This window comes from Anguilla anguilla, chromosome 5 (assembly GCF_013347855.1).
Source record: "Anguilla anguilla isolate fAngAng1 chromosome 5, fAngAng1.pri, whole genome shotgun sequence".
Lineage (NCBI taxonomy): Eukaryota > Metazoa > Chordata > Actinopteri > Anguilliformes > Anguillidae > Anguilla > Anguilla anguilla.
In genome coordinates this window covers 2,766,268-2,788,534 of record NC_049205.1, presented here as the reverse complement: position 1 = coordinate 2,788,534, position 22,267 = coordinate 2,766,268, and the positions used below count along the sequence as shown (strand labels likewise).

General features: G+C 45.2%; 1 protein-coding gene across 11 annotated transcripts in view; it reads left to right on the top strand.

The window, feature by feature from the left end:
• The window catches only part of adgrl3.1 (adhesion G protein-coupled receptor L3.1), a 223,943-nt gene that overhangs the window by 20,535 nt on the left and 181,141 nt on the right, over positions 1 to 22,267 (top strand). For 10 of the 11 annotated variants that reach the window (XM_035417534.1, XM_035417533.1, XM_035417527.1 and 7 more), the window contains exon 2: positions 10,050 to 10,129. The exons of the other annotated variant lie outside the window; for it this stretch is intronic. The gene's annotated coding sequence lies outside the window, so the exon portion shown is untranslated. The remainder of the gene's footprint in view (positions 1 to 10,049; positions 10,130 to 22,267) is intronic. 11 annotated transcript variants of the gene reach the window in all.

Sequence of the window (22,267 nt, the reverse complement as noted above, 5' to 3'; positions counted from 1 at the left end):
CCTTTTCGCCATTAAGCGCTGGGCCTTTCTGCCGCAGCTGATCCAAGTTCCTTTTTAGCCACACTGGTTTTTCTCTCTCTTTTTTTTCGTTTTTTTCTTTAAACAGGAACAATGTTAAAGGTTATCCTGTAATCCAGTTTTCATTTTCGGAGGCTTTAAGCTGGCTTTGCATTAAAAACAGCTGGGTTACTGAACTGGGCAGGCGGCCCGTCTCTGAGTGCAGGCCCAGGTAATTACATAATCCCTGGCAGATTTAGCGTCATTTCGTTTCACCAGAATAAAGGGCATATTTTTGAAAATGAACATTCCCAAAAAAGTCATTTAAAAACTGACTGGCTGCATGGGATTTGTGTTGGGGGGATGGGGGGGGGGGGGGGTCACTGGGTTTTTGGAATGCTAGAGTACAAGAACATAATTTGGAGCTTGATTGCAGCATTGTCATTATATTTGGTTTTAGACATTAAATGGGTTGCGTGCATGCAGCCTTTTAAATACAAAGTAAATTCCAAGTGTTGTAATTTTGCGGAATTCAAACATGGCGACCACAACAGCTCTTTGAAGTCCTGAGCTTGTAAGCATAACTTGCCTCCATAAAGACTGACATATGATTTTTTATTTATTTATTTTTTTTTGTGACAAGTCTGAAGAAAAAATTCAGCATATGGTCTCCATGTGACTTACAGCTATGATTATGAGGTCGGGTAGCCTAAGTGTTGTCAAAAGCGGGAGGCAGTTGATTTATTTCACTGTCAAACTATTTCACCGTTAATATAATTATTTTCAGTTCAGGCTTTGGCGGTATTGATCCCGTCAGTAAATAGGGTCGTTTGTTTATGTATTTATAGAACCGGTGTTTTTCTGTTTTAAAGGAGTATGCTTGGTGTTGAGCAGGTGTAGGCAGGGTTCTGGAGGGCTGCAGGGCCCACAGCGTAGCACAGTTAGTTAGGGAACCGGGCTTGTGACTGTGAGGTTGCAGGTTTGATTTATTTAGGCGACCGATCGACCGAATGAGTCGCTGGGGCACGGGGCCAAAATCCATTCCACATTCATAATATTTACATCGTAAAGTTGAGCCACCTGTTGTTCGAGTCGCTGGTTTAGAGGCTCGTGTGCAACCCCGAGGGCTGTCTCTCGACATGAAACCTCTGGCTTTTTTTTTAGATTTTTTTGATCGCTGAACTTAAACGGTGATGAATTCAGGCATTCCTCTCAGACTGAGAGAGAAAAGGGCTTTGTGGAATTTAAGTCTGTTTTTTTTTTTTTTTGTTAATGCTTAAATTATGTGCTGTTTGGATGTTGTTTATACGGCTCAATTACAACTTTCAAATACAGTACTTTCACTATGTAATCGCGCTGAGTCAGGGCTTTAGGGACGTCACTAAGAATCAAGGATGTCACATTGTACTTCAGGGGCATGGAAGGGTCAGTCTGCATTTATTTACCGAGCCTTTTATTCCACAAAATGTATTTCAGTTTTATGTCACGCTGACCCTTTGGCAGTGCGTTGCTTTTCTGTGGTGCATATATTTGATGTTTGATGAAAGTACATTGTGTAAAAAAAGCTTGGATTGACAAATGTCTCCATGCTGAGGATAAATTCAGGACGTGTTTCTTTCTCTTTGTTGAATGAATCCAGATTTGTGCATCTTTTTCGATGAAATGTAATTTAAAAAAAAGGATAATTAGAGCGTTAGCGTTTGATTACACAGCCTTTTACTTGCCATTTGGCTGCTCAATGTGATCGAAAAGGCTCGCTTCCCCGTGGTTGGCCGGACAGTAGACCGACGCCTCCTGTGCAGATTCCGTCGTTTGTTACAGTGAACCTAAATGTGGCAAACTGGTATTGAATAATTGCTCAATAGTGCTCGATAGCCTGCTCATCCATATGATGGGTCATAGTCGGGGCTGTCATACACGGTGTGGGGGGCGCGTGGGGGCGTACGGGGGGCTTGATTGAGGAACCTGTCGGGTCAGAGTGAAATCCACCCCTGGGAAAAGTCATTTGGGGGCAGTTTTTAATTGTGCCGGCTGTAAAACAAGGACAAAATTGAGCAGCAATGAAGTGATTTTGTGTATTGATTTCACTCCATCACCCCCCCCTCTCTTTCTCTCTCTATCACCCCCTCCTCTCTCTCTCTCTCTCTCTATCACCCCTCCTGTCTCTCTCTCTCTATCACCCCTTCATTTCTCTCTCTCTATCACCCCCTTCTCTCTCTCTCTCTCTCTATCACCCCCTCCTCTCTCTCTCTCCTTCTCTCTCTCTATCTCTCTCTCTCTCTCTCTATCACCCCTCCTGTCTCTCTCTCTATCACCCCCTTCTCTCTCTCTCTCTCTCTATCACCCCCTCCTCTCTCTCTCTCCTTCTCTCTCTCTATCTCTCTCTCTCTCTCTCTATCACCCCCCCCCCCCTCTCTCTCTATGTATCTGAGCAAAGTTTGAAATGAGGGATCAGATCAGGCTACATGCAAGTGAAGCTGTCGCAGGCTGAAACCTGGAAAAGGACATCCTTTAGAGTGCACGCTAGAGTACAGTCAGAACCACAGGATATCCCATTGACCATAACGGTAGCTGCTGTGTTGGCTTCAGTCAGATCGATTCGGCCAATCACCATGGCTGTGTTGCTCATTTTCACGATGACAGGGATATGTATATCTGGGTTGATGCGTAGTGATTCTGTGTCAGACATCCTTTGTAATGATTGCATCGGGTTTTTTTTTTTTTCTTCGACTGGCCTTTCTGAGTGCTCTGTGCTTTCTGTACCTGCTTATTCCTGGGCAGGGGTTGTGGGGGGTGCTGGAGCCTATCCCAGCATGCACTGGGCAAGAGACAGGAATACACCCTGGACAGGCCGCCAATCTATCGCAGGGCCCACACACACCATTCACTCTACACCTACTTACACCTGCAGGTAGGCAATTTAGAGCCTACCTGCATGTCTTTGGACCCCTCACCATTGAAGTTATAGATGGGTCCCACCCAGCTTTGGGCCCCTAGAGTCATTATCACCTGCCTACGCACTTATGCCAGCGCTATTGGCGTGAACCGTAGTGTGCTTTTGAATGAAATAACTGCATTAACTTGGATATGAAAGGCTGCCACAATTGCTCAACATCCTATTATCTGGTTTATTTGTCTATCTTTGCAAACCTTTATAAAAAATCCTTCAGGTAAAAGCAGCGTACTGCAGAACTTGAAAATTTCAAACACCAATTTCAGCTTATTTTTGGGCATAGAAAAGAGTACAATCTTATCTCTAGAATTTCATTAAATGCCACATTCTTTTCTTTATTTGCTTGCATTCAGCACTCTACAGTGCCCAAATACACAATCGATATAAATGTGTTTTTCCAACAGATTTTCAACAAATCTGTCTTCCTTTGTTTTAAAGAAATTCCATTGATTCAGTTTATGTCTGGTTTGTGATTCATTTTTCCGTCGGTCTGTCGATAATATGGATTAAAGTTGGTTTATTCGCCGCTGTTTGAAATTCCACGAGAGAACATTCTTAAAGGAAGATGAACTGAAAAAAGACATTGGCCTTATTTGGCTCGGGCTGGGGAGAGATCCAGCCCATTGCTACATCATAATGTCATTGTTACATCATAATGGCACTTCACTGCAGCCGGCTGCCACATCTCATCAAATCAGCCAACCAGGAAACAAGGAAGTATGCGATTCACATCACTTAATACGAGCACCTTAGCAGAATGTTGCTAGTCTTTACAATTGCTTGCGCTGTTTCATATGAAGTTGATTGCTGCATTTGTTTATGATAATGAGAGATTATTTTTTTTCTTGTTCTGTTTTTCTTGGGCTGGTACACTACAATGCGATAGAGAGGAAAGTGGAACATAAATGTACATGCACCTTAAATATATTGAATTAATCCGTGGTGCTTGTAAGCCAATAAAAATAGCATGTAAACCCACGCAAACATGTTAATTGAATCTAAAAATCTTGCCGCACCGTTATTACCCTGGTATGGAGATATCGCATAACTTGCCCGTGAAAGATCATTTATGCTACCTGTAATAATGATTTATGTACACGAGTGGGATAATTGTGCTGCCGGTAAAGACCGGTGTGGAGCTCCTGCGTATCCATCTTGCAGCAGCGCGCAGATCGATGAAGTGGTTTAAAATGGACATACCTTCTCTCTCCTCGGGGGCTTCGCAATTATACTCACGCTCACTCACCGTTCAATTACTTTTGTTTCGTCAAAGGTTTGCCACGGACGTCTTCTGCGACCTGGCGTAAGATTTATGCGTTGGCCGAGGGAAGGCCGTGTAATTTTCCGCATGGTTAGTCAACACGACGCCGTCGCGCCATATATCCTTGGCTTTTAATAAAAAGGCCCGCTAGAGCTGAAGAGAGGGAGCGGGAGAGAGAGAAAGAGAGAGAGAGAGAGAAAGAGAGAGAGAGAGAGAGAGAGAGAGGGAGAGAGAGAAGCGCTTTCGCAATTAACTCTGGGAGACCCACCCATGAAAGCCACAATATGAGATACATTTCTGTGACATTGCCTGCGTCTTCAGTCATCCTTTCTCTATGACTGTGATATGTTTGGCCGCTGAGCAGTTTGAGATATACCCTGCTAAGTCTTCCTGCTGGGCTTATCTGAAATTATTAAATTCATTTTGTATAAATATTATGAATGCATATACATACATATATTTGTGTAAATAAAGATTGCATTGCTGCAACAAAAAAGAAGCAATTATGCAAAAATCTATAATAATATCAACACAAAGAATTATTCAGTTCAATTCCAGCACATGCTGTACAAACTGATTCACTGATAAAAAAAACCAAAAAACGATATTCATTGATATTCTGAAGTGGCCATAAAGCATCACACACTTCCTCTATAAACTCTGAGCCGATAGGGCACTGGGGGAGCTGCACGCTCAGGACACCGTTGTCACATCGGAATTGTTTTTATTCATCTTAAGCCGGTGCTAAACTAACTCAGCTTTTGGTGCTGGGAACTGTGACCCCCTGTGGTCTCCAGGTTACCCTCTCGTGGAGGAAACAAAGACACACCGAAGCACTGTCAGTCCCTGAAGGTGTAAGTCATAGGGACGGCCATCTTCTGTTTTTCACCCTTTAACAGAGGTCCTTCACCTTAATTAACCCTGAATTAAATTCCTGCCCCCTGTGGCCAGACAGCACGAAAGAAATAAAATGTAAAAAGTGAGTCCCTGGCCTAAGCAAATAAACCATGTGATTGATCAAAGTTCTTCCGTAGAGGCCAACCAAAAGTCTTTCCTGAAGATGAACTGCTTGACGGTTGGTGTTTCAGGCTTGTTTGTGCAAGGACCCCGGAGGGTTTGTTCGTTTTTTTTTTTGTTTTTGTAGAAAGGGTCTGGGGTTAGTTGAAGCGTCCCATCCGTGTCTAACTGGTTCACAGGTCCGGGAGACCAGGTGTTGCGGAGAACACCTGTCGCGCGTGTGCGCGGCGACGAGAACGCTCTGCTGCCGTTGGCAACGGACTCCGCGCGACAAGCTTCTCGTGTTCTCCAGAACAGAAGGGGCCCCCCCTGCCCACGTCAAGGTCACATCTGAGTGGGGCGGGGCGGTCCCCAGAGGGGGGTCCTGTTACGCACCAGAGGGGGTGGTCGGTCCGTTAACAGTTAGTTTGGGGCGGGGGGGAGGAAATAGGACTCCACCACCAGCTCAGTAATGCTTAATTAATAATTTTCCTTTTTCTTTAACCAAATGCAGATTTACAGCCAGACCAGCTGTTGCTGTGTTTTTTTTTTCTCCTGCTTTGGAATCTTGAAGGAATGTGCTCTTTAATTATGGGTTATCGCCATCGTAAGCCGTCATTATTACCATTTTTCCCATGCTGCCGGAGATGTTACGTATTAACATATGTTCCTGAAACTTAACCCTGCGCATTGGAGACAATGATCAACGGCCTAGAATAATGTGTAGGATTTGAAAATGTGTTCCTTTTCTCGTATGTTTGCACAATGTTGGGCCTGTTTCATAGCAATTCGGCTTTCAAATGTCACTGGGCTGAGACTTTAGTTATGGTGATTAAGGACCTTGACGTTGACATTAGGCACCTGTCGTGAAATTGTTTCTGGGACGTGTGATCAGCTCCGCCTGGCATTTTACCGGTAATTAATGTTGAGACGGGGAACACGGGAACAGGAAACGCGGGGAAACCCGAACGGTCCGCGCTGTTTTATTTTACAGCGTTTACGCGCCGAAGGCAAGCAGCCGAACGCAGGTCAAACGCGTAGCTTGGCGGCGGTACAAAATGGCCGACTGCGTTTGTTCCACCCACGGCCTGCCTCATGTCAAGCCTCGCTGCTTCCACCTCCAGGAGGTTTCCTCCCTCCCTCCTGTTGAGTTTCAACGCCATGATCTGAGATCTGTTTGCCTGGGCACGAGCATTTGTGCATAAATGAACCTCCATCGTTATCATAAATCATCTTTGTGTTCTCCCTGAAAGATATTCTCCCCGTTGAGAAAAAAAACTAAACAAAAGAAAAAAAAAAAACCTTAAGATGCAGAAGAGTTGGGAATGGGTTGAGTGGCAGTAGCAGGCCGTGATATAAATGGTGCTTATTCCCTGTAAGATGCATTGTGTCTGTCCTGGTGAGTGATACGGCACTTTTTTCCATTAAGGAAGTGACTGCGGTTCAAGCGTCTTCCTCTTTTTTTTTTTTTTTTCTCTCAGTGTGGCTTTGATGGCCTGTTTCTCATGGCGCCCTCTGGGAATTCTGACAAAGACGGAGTCGGAATGCCGTCTGTCTCTCCGAACGGCAGTTTACTGTCTGCAATTCCCTGGAAACCCTCCCCCCACCCCCACCCCCTTCCTCCAACACACCAGCAACACCATATTGCCCCCCCCCCCCACCCCCACATCCCCAACACCCCCCACCCCCCCATATCTGCCTCGCTCACGCTCCTGGACCCATCTTTCCTTCGAGTCGCTGCGCGCCCATGCGTGCGGACGTTGCTCAAGCTTCCTGTATCGGCTAACAGGCCCAATTACTGCGCGGGAATGTCGGAGCGAGCGCGCGCGCAGGGGGGGGGGGGGGGTCGGCTCGGCGAGCGGGGGTTCTGCGCGGTAGGGGATGCGCCTGATCGGCACGCAGACGCCAGCTCCGGCTCAAGGCCGCGGATTTAAACGGTCTTCCTCTCTCCCTCCGTGGGGCGGGCTCGGAATACCGGAACGCCGGAATGCCGGCGGAGGGTCTGCTTCTGCTGCTCACTCTGACCCGCAGGAGAAGGCTGTTGCTAGGAGACATTTCCCCAATTCTCTCCTCACATTCATTGATTCATAAAATGTTTACCCGCGTGTATATTTATATATATATTTTTTGCTGTGTTCAATTTATCTTATTTATGTTTAAATGGTCAGCCGACTAAGGGAATCAAATGATTCCTGGAGCTTAGGGAATAAATATGTTTATTTATTTAAAAAAAATAAAAATAAAACACAATTTTATTAAAACATAAATAGATAAATATTTATGAAATATTAACAAATAAACGATAATTGAAAAATTACGCTCATGGTCTGAAGCGATATTGTTTCTGATGCGCGGTATTAAAAACCCGCGATCCCGACGTTCCGTGTAATTTGCTCGCGGGCACGTTCGCGCGCTCCTAGCGGGCGCTGGAACGCGGCGCGTCCGCGGGCGGCTCGGTCTGGAACGCCCGCCGTGCCAGCGGGTGAGTTATTCCGCTGTGAGCCGCGACCTTTCGACCTCCGCACTGCATCTCGCGCGGTAATGAGCGAGCCGTCCGCGCGGAGCGGTTACGAAGTGTCGGGACGGCTGTCTGCTCACGGGCCGCGGGAACGCCGGGGAGAAGGGCCTGTGCTTTTTACCCCCCCCCCCCCCCCCCCCCCCAAATGACAAATTAATTGATTTTGGGAAGCGCTGTAGAGTAAGTGTAAATTGCGGAAGCTGTCTGGGCGCATCAATCAGTTTGGTTTATATCTCCGCGTTTCCATACGTCAAGCTCGCCCAAAGTGGCGACGGCGCGTAATGAATGTGTTTGGGCATAAAAGGCATTAGCGGCCTTAGCGTTGATGGAATGCTGCAGATTGGCGGTTGGAGATCTGTTCTGATAATCGTTCGGTTTTGTTTTTTTTCTTCTAGCTTTTGATCTTATTCCAGAACGTTCTATAATGCGAAATTCAGTCTTTATCTATATTTAAATCTTGTCAGAATTGCAGTCTCTATTATCTTTTTATTTTATTCATGCCATTTTTTTCTTGTTCAGGGACCATGTGCAATGTAAATGTGACCATTTGATGTCTAGCGCTAAGGCTAATTTTCCTGGGCAGGTTACAATCATACACCAATTGAAAACGATAACAATAAAGAACAAAGATTTTTTTTTGAGGTCTTTTGAGTCGAATGTTTAAGAAAATGGAGGACTCTTGTGTCACGTAGCAACACGTATGGCAACTGAAACCATGGAAACTGAAAAGAATGCAGATATCCGCGGAGCTCCAGTGAGAACTTGACATTAATTTTGTTGGGGTATTTCTTTTGTTCCCTCTAGCAGCTGGCTTTATTATTATTGTTTGTTTGTTTTAACCATTTCCTTTTGGGCAGAGCTCACCGTTTGCTTGAATGCCTCACCGTAAGAGGACGGGGCGTTTTCGTTGTTCCGCTATATTTATTTATTTTTAAAATCACGCGGAAACGGTTCGATAGAGGTGCATTATGGGCTGTTTTTTTCTGTGGGTGATTCAGCCGAGTGACCTTAGGGGAGGTCGCCTTGGCGATCGCCAGCAGTCAGAATTTACGAGCGGCCAGCCCAGGAGCGCCCGGCGAGGACGCGGCCGCTTCCTGTCCGTGGTGACGAACCGCCATCGCTGACCTGCCGAGCGCCGCTGTGCGTTTCTCACCGACTGCTCGCCGCCAGCCTAAAGGTCACAGACCTGCGTTATCCGCCCGGTACATCGGGGGGGGGGGGGGGGGGGGGGCAGGGAGGTGGCATACACAGTGCGTGGCGTCCGCCCCCTTTCTCCCAAACCGAACGGCATTCCCGCTGACTGACGGACCCGGTGCTGTTTCCCACACAAACGGTCGCGCGCCTGTGAAAAGGCTTCCCGGCGTTCCGGTGTTCTGGCGTTCCGGCACGAGTCAAACCCCTCCTCCAACCCCGCCCCCCCCCCCCCCCCACACTCGAGGTGCCAGTCAGTGGCCGGGGTCTCAAAACGGCGGTTTTTATCGAAACGGGACTGGGGGGTGGGGGTGGGGGTGGGGGTGGGGTAGGAGCTACAGTGTGCTTTAGTACGGAATGTACTGTACTGGAGCCATATTGGTAGTAAGGGAGCAGTAAGCAGTAATGTGGGATCTTTTCGTTCTTTTAAAAGCCACTCCGGTGAAAAGATCAAAGACATTTCACCTGAACTGCTGGACCTTTTACTGCCATTCTGACAGTCATGTGCATCATCTGTATGTGTGCGTGTGCGTATGCATGTGCGTGTGTGTGTGAGCGTGTGTGTGTGCGTGTGTGCATGCGTGCATGCGTGTGTGTGAGTGAGAGAGAGGATAGAGACTTTTGCTGCATAGTATTATTTGTGGAATCAGTGAATGACGAATTATGCCATTTCTGTCATACAGGCATGTGTTTTACTTTCAGTTTGCTCACCTTTTCCTGAATGAAGTCCATGTTAGTATTAGTAAATTTCCTTTTTTAAAACAAAAGTATTTTTGGATGTCTATGTGGCCTCTGGCTCATCTCTCACTATGAGCATAAGCTGAGTAATGTGCTGTATAAATGGCTTCTGTGAGTTTGGGCTGCATCATCAGCCAGCTGTAGTGATAAATTCAAGGCTGTGGGGCTCACCTTCATTCCGCCGGGTGAAGCTGCGCTTTGATTGGTAAAGCCTGTTGGACTACTCGCTGCTGTTGCATTCTGGGTCTTGTAGTGCGGGATACACGAATGCATGAAAATCAAATTTAAAAATAATAATCGGTAACCGACGAGGATGGTTAAGTATGTCACGTCGTAATTGTGTGAAATGCCTGTTCGTGATACACGTTTCCTTTGTCTTGTTTCCATTCTGACAGGACTGACAAGTCCAGCTGCCTCTTGACATGTGATGCCCTGGATTTCTAAATCACCTTGACGAGGCGAGGAACCATTACAGGTATCACTTCAAGACCATTCAGAGAGACACTGTCTGTGGCACTTGTGTTTATCATAACACCGCAATAACAGCAGTCGTTCTAAGGGTTGCCGTTATTTTACACTCCTCTCTCTCTCTTAGAATGTTTCCGTTGCTCCAATCAGCTGCCTTGGCTGTAATGTATGCACGCACACACACACACGTATTGTCGTTAAAGACTTCCTCGTATAGCGCACGTCTGTTTGTACGCTTTGCACGCCGAGCTATAGTGTGACTTCGGTGTTAAAGGCAGGCTATTTACACTCGCGCCGCCGAGCTGGCACAATATTTACGGTGGCAGTTTTAGGGGGGGTTTTGCGCGCTCATCAGCATATGCAAATATTTGCCGGATTACTCGGTGAGGCTTTTTATATTTTCTCTCGGTTGATCATTTTTTAGCTCCATGCCAATCTGCATTAAGCGTGTTTTGATTATGCTTCACGGCACCAACAATGTTTTTGTGGGTAATCATGCAAAGCGGCATCTGCTTTATGTATTTTTTTTTTGCTCTGTCTGGAGTCTTGCTTCTCTCCCCGTGCTTCTGCCTAATTAGTCATTGTTTGTGTCTCACACTCCCTCCCGCAAACTATGCAGATTCAGCCCCGTCTGTAGGCCTCTGATTCGGGCTCGCTGCTGGGGTTTTTTCAGCCAACTGTTTTTTTTTAACGCAAATTTTTGAATTTTGCTGCTAAGTAAACCTGAGTGAAAACGTTAATTTTTCAAATAAACGATGACGTGATGGGGACCTAAGTCGCGTACGTCTGCTCCTGAAAGCCCACAAAATGTCATTAAATGGACCGTTGCGTGCCCTCTTCGACGTCTCTGTGCTGCGTGTAATACAGTCATGTATAACCGAGAGAGGGCTTGTTATGACCACTTCTCCAAGCGCGAGCATGTCTTGCAAACTCTCCATAACTGTGTCTGGCTGGCACTCTTTTGACTCTTTACGTAATCTTGTTGCGCTCTTCAGAACGTTCGCATAACAGCAGTTGAACGAAGCACGCTCTGATTCGCATTTTCTTTCGCCGACTTTTTCGGAAATTCGCGTAACATTTGCGATAACATTTGGACAGTAATTTACCTTCAGACAGGAATTGATATGCCCAGAGAATCGCATACAAACAAACTGAGGACTAGCCCTTGGGCCTGGTGCTGATACAACCAGTCGGGCTCTTCGGAGGTTTGGTCGTCCAGGTGGCCATTAAAGGTTCCGTTTGATTAATTCGCTTGTTTGATCATTCTGTTGTAGGCCTTGAGCGCTGTTTGTTCTGGATTATTGGATTATTATTGTGCTGGATGCACCTTGAAGAAGATTAAATAGACAAAAAAGGCAGACAACCACAACTTAGAACGATGTGTGTGTGTGTTTTTTTTTAAACCTTAAGTAGACATCAATAAAATACAATAAAGTCACTTATTTATTCTAATTGGGTTCAGTACATCAAACTGTGTAAGTATTGTGTCTTTTCTGTATTAGTCATACCAGAATCTATCACATTTTTTAGGAACAGTACTTTTAAAGAAGATATTCCAGGGAAGACTCCCGTAATGTTTTCCAACTTCAGTTTTTGAGGTCACTCTTACAAAAACACATCTCACAAATTCTATTAGGGTCGAAATGTGTCATATTAATTATTGTCTGTGCCTCAATCTGATTATAAACATCTTAATATGCACTGACATTGAATTAAGATCTCAAATTGATGTACCTTATTTGCCTAATACATGGTCACTTTGAATCAACTTTAATTCAAACGATAGCTACGGACAGGGGACTGTCTCCAGGGTATTTTCCTGTCGAAATCCACGAGGTCATATTTCACTGAGAGCCATTTTAATAATTGGTTTAATATCCATTACTGCCACTATCACTGTGTGTGTATTGTGGGGAACTTTGTTTTTTCTTAAAAAAAACAACAAAAAAAATCAAACGAAAAAACAGTTTTGCTTTACGTTCATCAATCACTGATGACATTCTGTTTTGTTTTGCCTCTTCAATTACGAGAGACGTTGCATTCTCTCGATGTTGCGATGATGGAAAAACTTGAACTCTTCTTTTTTTCAAGGCCTGGTGCCCTCGAGTACTCTGAGCGGCACACATAAAGCAGAGAAACGCGCCGTGGCGAAGGAAAGGGACCGTAAAAAACCAATATAAACACATCGACGTGGGCATAATGCTTCGAGAATATATGCACGTGCGATCGTATGCATCCTATATGTCGGAGTGATGGCTTTGGACGCAGGTGACATACACTGTGTGTTCTGTGCTCTACTGTAGATTTTTCACCTCTTCGGGGGAAAAAAAACAAAACAACACATTGTCTATTCAGTGCCATTCACAGGCCCAGAAACGCAACGACGCTAAAAACGAACGCTAACTGTAAACATGGCTTCCAGTCACACTGGAAGGTGTCAGTTCAGAACTGTAAAGCGGTGTTAAGACTTATTTTTTATGGAACTTGAATCTATCAAAATTCCACTTGACTCTGGACAAGATAGACAGATAGACATATAGATAGATAGATAGATAGATAGACAGACAGACAGACAGACAGACAGACAGATAGATAGATAGATAGATAAACAAGATGTTAATAGATGTTGTTTTAAAAGCTGTTTTAAAATACTTTTAAACAACATCTTTGCACAACCGACTGTCTATATTACCCACACATGTCCATTTCAACGTTAAAGGGTAATTTCACAGAAAACTGAATATTCTGTCCCTTACCTTACAGTTTATAAAGCATGCAGCAGTCTCTCTCTCTAAGGTCTGAATGATGAATGGGTGCTTGATTTATAATGCTGTGCAAGAAGTCAGCCTTGTTTCTGAATCTCCTTATGAGAGTATAGACTTTGATGTCCTGGAACTTTTAAATAATTTACATTCATTGAAACTTTGCTCTGTCCGTTACTATTTTTTTTCTTCTCCAAATTGAGCATGCTCGCCTTGTTCCTGTCTCGCACCAGTGCACGTAATGCGATGTGCACAAAACGATTTTCTACGTTCACAAGAGGGAAGGAGCAGGGAAGCAATGCATTCTGGGATTTGAGTGTGGATTAAGAAGGCTGCGTGTCCGGAAGTTATTAAAAATAATATAGAGCTTTTCAATATGGCTACCAACTGTAAAGGAACATTATACATACCGTATTTAAAATGTCCATTCAAACTGCACTCTAATCTTATGCGGCAGCACAGGTTTCCGTTTAACTCTGTGGGAGACACCACCTAGTCTTGCATAGTCAAAAGTCTCGCAAGCAGCATACCAGCTAGCCTAGCGGCTAACTCGTATCAGAATATTTGGGGTGACATGTTTCCCTGTCTCCCCCCAAAACCTGCGCATGTGATTGTGTGATATGACTTCCTTTGAGGGGTGAATTCTCTAAAGCTTCTCGGGGTGTGTAAAATCCCCGTCCTGAGAAGGGGAACCCCGTCGGTCCCGTGGTCACGCTAAGACTGCGCAAGGTCCAGTGCCCGTGAAAAGCCTGCCTAGCCAACATGACTAATCGCTGTGGCCGGATTGCTGTAATCCTGCTGTAATGTGCGGCGTCTGATTGCTCCTTCGGCCGCTCGCCGGACGCCGCCGGAGCCAAAATGGACGCCCGCCTGGCTCTGATGTCGGCGGTGGGGACTCGGCGGGACCGTCTCAGTGGACGGCGTGTTCTTTTTTTTAAATGTTTATTTGATAGGGACAGATACATTTAAACATAGATTATCGTCAAACGATATCCAGTGCAATGTGTCATCCGACCAGCGTCGGCGCATCATTACATTACATTACATTACAGGCATTTGGCAGACGCTCTTATCCAGAGCGACGTACAACAACGCATCGCTTTAGGACCGCGCGATATTCCTCCTGCCGTTTCTTCATCGATACGGGGGCAGGGGGAGGGGAGGGGAGGGGAGGGGGGGGTGTCTTTTTTGCCAGGATGAGTCATCGCTGAGCCCCGATCGTCTTTCGGATGAGGCGTTAAACCGAGCTCCGTGAGCGCCGTGGTCATTAAAGGCTGCGTGGGGCTTATCGCCAAAAACGTGGGGGGGCGGGGGGGGTCCTGACAAATTTCCCACTCAGGATTTCCCCAGACCGTCTGGCCACCCCGACCCCCCTTTCCCCCCTCCCCCTTCTCCCCCTCTCATCCCCCACCTGGTTTAATTGCCTGAATAAATCCCCTGTCCTGAACCTATCCTGATATGTTTTAGTGTTTTGGTGCAAAATGACAGTGAAATATTTTGGTTTTCATGAGTACTAATGTTGTATTTTATGTTCTGTTACAGAATTAAAATTGCACAGGGTTTTGTGAGTATATTTTTGTGAGATTGGGAATTATACATTTTACAGGTCAGTGTTTGAATACTGCTGTCAATCAACATGACAACAAGGTGGACTCCTAGTCACGATTAATAATTGAATTGAAATAATCAATTGGAAGGTCATAATATAATTGAAAACAATTTGTGGATTGGAAAAGAATAATCAATCTGTGTCCTGTTGCTGGAAGAAAGTATAATGGATTAAAAATCAAGTCTTCTCATAGCCACTGTTTTTCACACAGAGTGTGGCAGTGCTTTGCAACTGTGCAAGCCTTGTTATCTATATCAGTTGCATAGTAAAGAGCTACCATCTTCTAGCACTTTTATGAAAGCATATATCATGTTTTTTTTCAGTGCATTATTCAAGGATTGCGTAGTAAACATGCAATTTGGACGTTTTTATGCGACTGAGTATTAAACTGAGGCCATCTAGCATTTCAGGAACATAAAATTCAAAAAGCTGGTTGGGGAAGAAAATAAAAAAATGAAAATGTAAAAAAAGATAAAAAGTGCTTACTTTAGAAGTGACTCAAGATGAGCTGTGTAACATGGGCTGTGTGGAGCGATGATTATGGAGATAAAGCCCAGCAGTTACATCACGGAAACCTCCGATAGAGGACACTTAATCCCACTTCTGAGTCTAGCCATTTCTTCCTTGCCCTCCAGCGGTACGTTTGAATTTGAGTTCATCTTGTGAACTGACTGAATTGACCCTCACCTGGAGGCAGCGCTTCTGGGTGATCAAATTCTCCCAGCATGCCTGTGCCAGCTTCTGGAAAGCTCCAGCGCTCCAGTTCAATGGCCACCCAGCTTGATGGACTGCTCTAAGAAAGCTGGATTAGCATGATGCTAAGGATAAGCACGCTAGTTTGCTCTCGCAGAATTTCCGGAGACGTGACGGCAGGAAATCGACAAGCTTAGAATTTCAAGTTAGTAGAAAAAAAAAGAAAATTAATTGGGGATCGAAGATTAAGAAAAAACATTTTTTTTTCGATTTAAGATCATGGCAAAATTAAGGAGAAAATGTGTTGTCACTGTCATGCAAATACCTCGTGGTTTATAAAAATAAAAAAGAGAATTCTCACAAGCAGCAAAAAAAAGTTTTTTTGTGAACACAGCAATAATTTTGTCACACAGGTTTTCAGACTAACGTTGTTTCTTGTTGTAGTTCTAAAACAAACTTCTAAAGCGTTGACAGTACCTACAGCAATAAAATAAAATTTATTCAGTGTATCCAGGGTGACATTTCACCTTATCACTTGCAATTTGCTTTCCACCAAAACATAAACATTCTTTTTTGCAAATCATTAACTTGACAAAGTATTCATAAACACGTACCGCGTTAGCGCATTCGTATTCATGGATGAAATAATAATGGTATGTGAGAAAGTAGGGTAAAGAATTCCATTGGTGTTTTTTTTTTTGTTTTTTTGTTTTTAAATTCCATAACTGCTCCTCAGCATCTGAAATAATTGCCACCCGTGAAAAAATATCCGCGGTTGACCCCGTTTGTGACCGGCTCTGTTTAATTGCCGGAGTATGAAACGTACCTGCGGTAATCGCAGTTCTGTGTAATATGAGCTCGTAGATAAGGCAGACAGGCAGTCTACACTTTTTCCCGTTAATTACACTGATAACGTTCCTGCTATTGTTAGGCTGGATCAATTATGCCGGGCTCTAAGCATCCGGATCCCTATATGTTGTGATATTCGTTGGGGGTGATTGAGAAACCCTATCGCACGCACTGGTAATTAGTCAACAGTGTTGGGTACGTGTGTGTGTGTGTGTGTGCGGGATTTAAATAAACCTGCTTCACTCTTGCACAAATGTTTGTGCACCGAACCGTACGAATCCATAGATTTTGTTACAAGCATGGCTGATATATGTACTGTAACACGGCCTAAAATGGATTTTCTTAAGAGGTCATTATGATGCAATTTTCTCCTTCCTTAAATGTATGTTCAGCAGTCCCTCAGCCCTTGCATCAGGAGAAGCAGGTGGAAAAACAAATGAGGTTTTTTTTAGCGAATAGCATTCCGTAAATAAGAACGTCTTATGGTCTTACCTATTAATAGGCAAGGAGGATGAAGAGGTAAGAAAGGAAATGTTGGCTGGCATTTTCTGGAGGCCGGCTCCCGGAGAGAAGGCCCGTTGGGTCAGGGGTCATGAAGAGCGTTCGCACCGCGAACCCTGTGGTCAGCAGCCGTGACCTTTGACCTTTCACTAATTGGAAACCGCAGCCCTGGGCGATGTAGGATGTGTTATTTCCGTGCTCAGAGGAGGGAATATTCATGCACAGAGCTGCGGGAGGTTGTACATGCAAGTTGCCATGGGGACACAAATGATGGATTTATTTTCCCCCCATAACTTAGAATTGAACTTCCTTAAAAAAAGAAAAAAGAAATAAGAAATTTTTATTTAACCAATTTTGGATCCCTCAATTATCCCTCTATTGTTTATTTTCTCACAATTTCGGAGTGCCCAGTTCTGTTTGTGGGCCTGCCGTGTCCCTACAGGCGACCTCAGTGTTGGGAATAGCAAAATACCCTCGTGCATTTGTTAAAGTTTGTTTTTTTGCCAGCCAAAGCTTTGTTTTTTGAAAGCTTTAAAACCTTTATTTTCATTGAAAATGCCATAAAACACCATAAACTGGTGTCAGATGCTGAACGTTTCTGGGCTCGTTATCTAGAGTTAATGACAAATGGGTCAGGATAGCTTGAGTATGAGCTTTTCTGCAACACCGATGTACATGGGAACCAATAGCATGCACAAAGTAAAGCATTGCTCTACTTAATTTGGACCCAAACCTGGGGATGCTGTATTCAAGAGCAATTAAAGTTAGTTGTCTGCACTTAGGCCTAATTGCTTTGTAATGTGAGGCAGTGTGCAGAACATACAGTGGGGGAAATAAAGAAGTTGTGTAATTATATTAAATATAGAACTTGGAGTGAGCGTAGGGGCTTTGTAATGTGGTCAGCTATTGCAACTTTTATCTTCCCAGTGCCAGTGTTATCTTTTATTTTCAGCTTTCCCACGCTCTGTGGCTGATATTTGCCATACTTCGCATTCCGTACTTGAAAAACATCCTGCGGTTATATGGATGTTTCCCTTAAATTAGATTGTTTAATTAAAACCGAAAATGCACAGTGATGTGCAAATTAGAGCTGTCTCCGTGCACAGTGGTGTGTACTCACGTTTGTAATTCATCGACAGTACGTTGCTACAGATTCTGCAATGGTTTGCTCATAATATTTTTGGCCAAGCTGAAATGCATCTCTACCACAGTAGAGAACTGGGCTTGTAACCTAAAGGCTGCAGATTTGCTTCCCAGTTTGGACACTGCTGTGGTACCTGTGAGCGAGGTACTTGAATTGCTGAATTGCTTCCGTTGACATCCAGCTGTATAAATGGACACTATCCAAAAAATTTGTGTAAGTCACTTTGGATAAGAGTGTCTGCTAAATGCCTGTAATGTAATAGTGACCACCATTAAGATGCTCCTGGAGATCTAACATCCTGTAGGTTTACACTCCAACCCTAACAAAGCACACCTCATTCAACAGCTAGAGATGCCATTGAGCTGATAATTGAGTCAGGTGTGCCACATTAGGGCTGAAATGAAAACCTACAGGACGCTAGATCTCTACAAACAAGGTTGGGCAGCTCGAATGTTCCGTGCGGTTGCTCTGATTGGTGCAGAGAGTTTGTTGCGGTTGCTCTGATTGGTGCAGAGAGTTTGTTGCGGTTGCTCTGATTGGTGCAGAGAGTTTGTTGCGGTTGCTCTGATTGGTGCAGAGAGTTTGTTGCGGTTGCTCTGATTGGTGCAGAGAGTTTGTTGCGGTTGCTCTGATTGGTGCAGAGAGTTTGTTGCGGTTGCTCTGATTGGTGCAGAGAGTTTGGTGCGGTCGCTCTGATTGGTGCAGAGAGTTTGTTGCGGTTGCTATGATTGGTGCAGAGAGTTTGTTGCGGTTGCTCTGATTGGTGCAGAGAGTTTGCTGAAGGCACCTTAGACGTGCTGGTCACCTTCACGCTGTCAGACTTCAGGCCTGTCCCCCCCCCACCCCACCCCCCCCTCGGTGGTCATCTCCGCGGGACGGGACGGGTCGGGTCCTCCAACCCCGCGATACGAGCCACCGCGTCCCCCAAACGAGCCGTCTCTCGCGCGGCAGGTGCCGAGTGGGGGGGCGGGGGGAGGTTAAAACGGGCACGTCCGGCTTCCTGTCGAGGCATTCTGAAGTGCTGTAAGGTGGAGCCACCTGCTCGGGAATCGCAGAGGAAATGGGAGGGGGGGAAGAAGGAAACGCGGAGGTTACTGGAATCAAACCGCAGAGAGGAGCGAATGATTTCAGAGTGAGAAAATAGAGAGAGGGAGAGCGCGAGAGAGGTGGAGGTCATAACTCATATTTACATGGGAGAAAAAAAACAAAAGGTCTTTCAGCATTGTGTGGACCGGAAGTAGGCAACTGAAGTAGCGCGATTCGAGCCGGCAGCTGCTTCCTGGACTCCCGACGCCTGTTACACAGTATCCTTATTTAACCGACACCGTTATCACGGATACGGCCCTCCAATGAGAGGTGTCCTTTTCCTCGCCCCTGAGGGGAACACAAACACAAAGCTATTGAGTTCCGCGTGGTTTTTTTTTTTCTTCTTTTCTTTCCGCCACGTGTTTTTGCCTTTTGTCTTTTCAAACAAAAGGGGTGGTGGGGGGGTGGCTTTAAACAAAAATGAAACAATAAAAAAGGGTAGGCGAGGGGGGTGGAAGAACATAAGTCAAACCGGAGGAGAGATAGGGAGGGAGGGAGGAGAGGAGGGGGTGGAGTCGGACTCCACCCGTTCCCTGCTATGGGAGATGGATGAAGGAAGCGGGGAGGGCCTAATTGCGCGCAACACCATCTGCCGTCGCCCGGGAGGAGCCGGGCGCGTGACACCTTCCTGCCGACCCGCCGCGGAACAGGTGCTCGGGTAACGTGAGACGGGGGCGGGGATCGGGGTTAGGACGCTGCACCATTCCAAGGGGGGGGGGTGGGCAGTTTGTCTTCCATTGAAGCGCGACAAAGCGGCACACCCGTGTGAGTGGTCCACTGGGAAGCCTGTCAGTCTGTGAGCGTGTCGCTTCCAGATCAAAACTTTTACAAGTGCACAGTGGTGGCATATTACGCAGAAAAGATGTGTGTGTGTGTGCGTTTCTGCGTGTGTGTGTGTGTGTGTGTGTGCATCCGTACCTTTGTGTGTGTGTGCATATGTGTGTGTGCGTATGTGTATGCGTATGTTTGTGTGAGTGTGAGTGTGTGTTAATGTAATGCATTGAAAAATGTTATCTATATTTAATTACACCCTTTTTCTTTCAGTTTGGGTGTGCGAACGAATGTATGAAATGAAAACTGCGATGTCGGCACAAGTTCTGCAATGGTCTCTTCATAAAGAGCAGAAGCCCCCAACGTTTGGTTCTTTTCACAGCTGCAGTGAGAAAGTTAATGAGAACTGCCCGACTTCAGATGTTTTTTTTCCTCCCTTTTTCGTGACACTCATTAAATTGCATTAGCCAAGCAGATTCTCCGCATATAAATGGCAAAAAGTAATAGAATCCCCAGCATTGAGATGCTGTGGCCAGATTGAAGTGGAGAAATGTTGGGCTGAGCAATCACGTAATTGGGTTTTTAAGGTAATGGGAAGACAAATGTGATTGTTATCAAGGAATTCTAGGGCTCTTTTAATTTCTTTTTAATTTAAAGTTGCTTGTATCCACATTCATACAAAGATTATACGGATGTATACACACACACACACACACACGCACACACATACACTCACGCACTCACGCACACACACACACAATATAATGTAGAAAATTATATTTAATACCTGGGTTATAGTGTGATTAAGTTAATTAAGAAAATGAAGGGCCATCAGCATTGCCAACAGCTCTTGGATAATTTTTCATTATAGTTTTTTTGTTTCACATCTTAGTATTTCATATTTAAGGTGTATTCCTTCATGCCAATATGAGGTATCCGATAGCGTTACAAGACTGCAGCCAGGCTCTGAGCAGCTAAGAGGCTAACAGGAAGTCACAGGACTACACTTGTGTCTCCTCTCGTCCGACACTCAGCGGGAAGGGCGGAAATCACGGCGGCGGTATCATCAAACGTCTTGCGGCGCCGTCGAGGTCCTCCCAGCGACGGCGCGCTTTCCGCTGAGCGTTTCAGCACCACACAGGCGGCTGTCGCTGTCGCGGTCCTCAGAACGAATTAAAAAAGAGAGAGAGAGAGAGAGAGAGAGAGAGAGAGAGAGAGAGAGAGAGAGAGAGAGAGCCCCGTTTGGATGCGGGCGAGGGCGCGTATGCCGTTTTTCACGGGTGAGTTATGGCGGCGCTGAAGCGGCGGAGGATGACCCATGCTGTTCCGTGTTTTTATTTTTAATTAGATTTTAACGCTCGAGAAGGCCGGCGCCCCCCGTCTCTGGGTATCATTTTTTCCGGTCTCCGCGTCGCGGCTCCGAAGCCAACCCGGCCTCTCTCTGCGTGCGGCACGGGGTCCACCGGCCAGACGGAGGGAGGATTTTAATTTTCATTTTTTTTAATGGCGAAAAGATGACCACGGGGCGTAGAACGGGGCCGCCCCACCGTTGCTCCCGGAGACGTACCGTCCTGCAGGTTTCCCATTTCAACCCTTAACACCGAGCACTCCTCATTCAACGGCTAGAGATCTCGTTGAGCTGCTAATTAGCAGAGTCAGGTGTGCCAAATTAGGGTTGAAATGAAAACCTGCAGGATGCTAAATCTCTAGGAACAGGGTTGGGCAGTTCTGGCTTAGCATGAAATATAATATACGTCTAAATATAGAAAGCATATACCCTCCTTTTAATCTGCTACGGTCAGTTTCTTGATCAGTTAAGGTTATTGAAAAACAGTGTGTGTTCCGACGTATTTTTCTGCTTTTTTCCAACATAATGCAGGTCTATAGCTCTTTTTCCTTTGCTCTGCGATTGGTTGCAGTGACCAGTTGACCTCGCTTTAGACGATGACGACCCCGTTGATTTCACCCGTCAGTCTGTAATTGAATCAGCTTTTGAAAACGGAAGGCGGTTGACGAGCTTTGCCAGGTGCTAGCAGGAGGCTGAAGGACTTGCCAGGTGTTGGCAGCCCAAGACCGTTAAAAAAGGTTGGAATACATTCATGCTTCATTCAGGGAGGGAAAAAAAAAACGGAAAATGTCAAACATACAAATATTACTACTCAAAGAACTGCGATAACACAGAGTTTTCTGCAGAAAATTATACTGTGCTTTGAGGGCCACAATTGTAGGTCATTGACATTCTCCATGGCCTAACACCTGTCCCAGAAACCCATTACTTATTATTATTATTTAGTGCCAGGGGTGTCCAGGCTTATCTGAAAAGGGCCGGTGTGGTTGCCAGTTTTTGTTTTAGCTCAGCACTAAGACACCTGATTCTACTTGAAGGCCATGATTACTTAATTAGCAGAATCAGGTGTCATCGTTCTGGGCTAAAACAAAAACCTGCACCCACACCAGCCCTTTTCAGATAGGATTGGATACTCCTGATTTAGTAGATTTGTTGCTTGGCATGAGGAGAAAATATTGAATAATTTATGCAAAAGTGTCATCCATTTTGAAAAACAGCCTCTACCTATTCCAGCACTCTCATCTAACAGATGCCCTCAAGCATAATGTAAAATGGTGTAACTTTATATAAACTTTGAACTGTTGTTCAGTTTAAATATTAGGTTACATAAGCCCAAGGTGCCTGATTTAATTTGATTTTTTTTTTTTAATTCACAAGAGAAC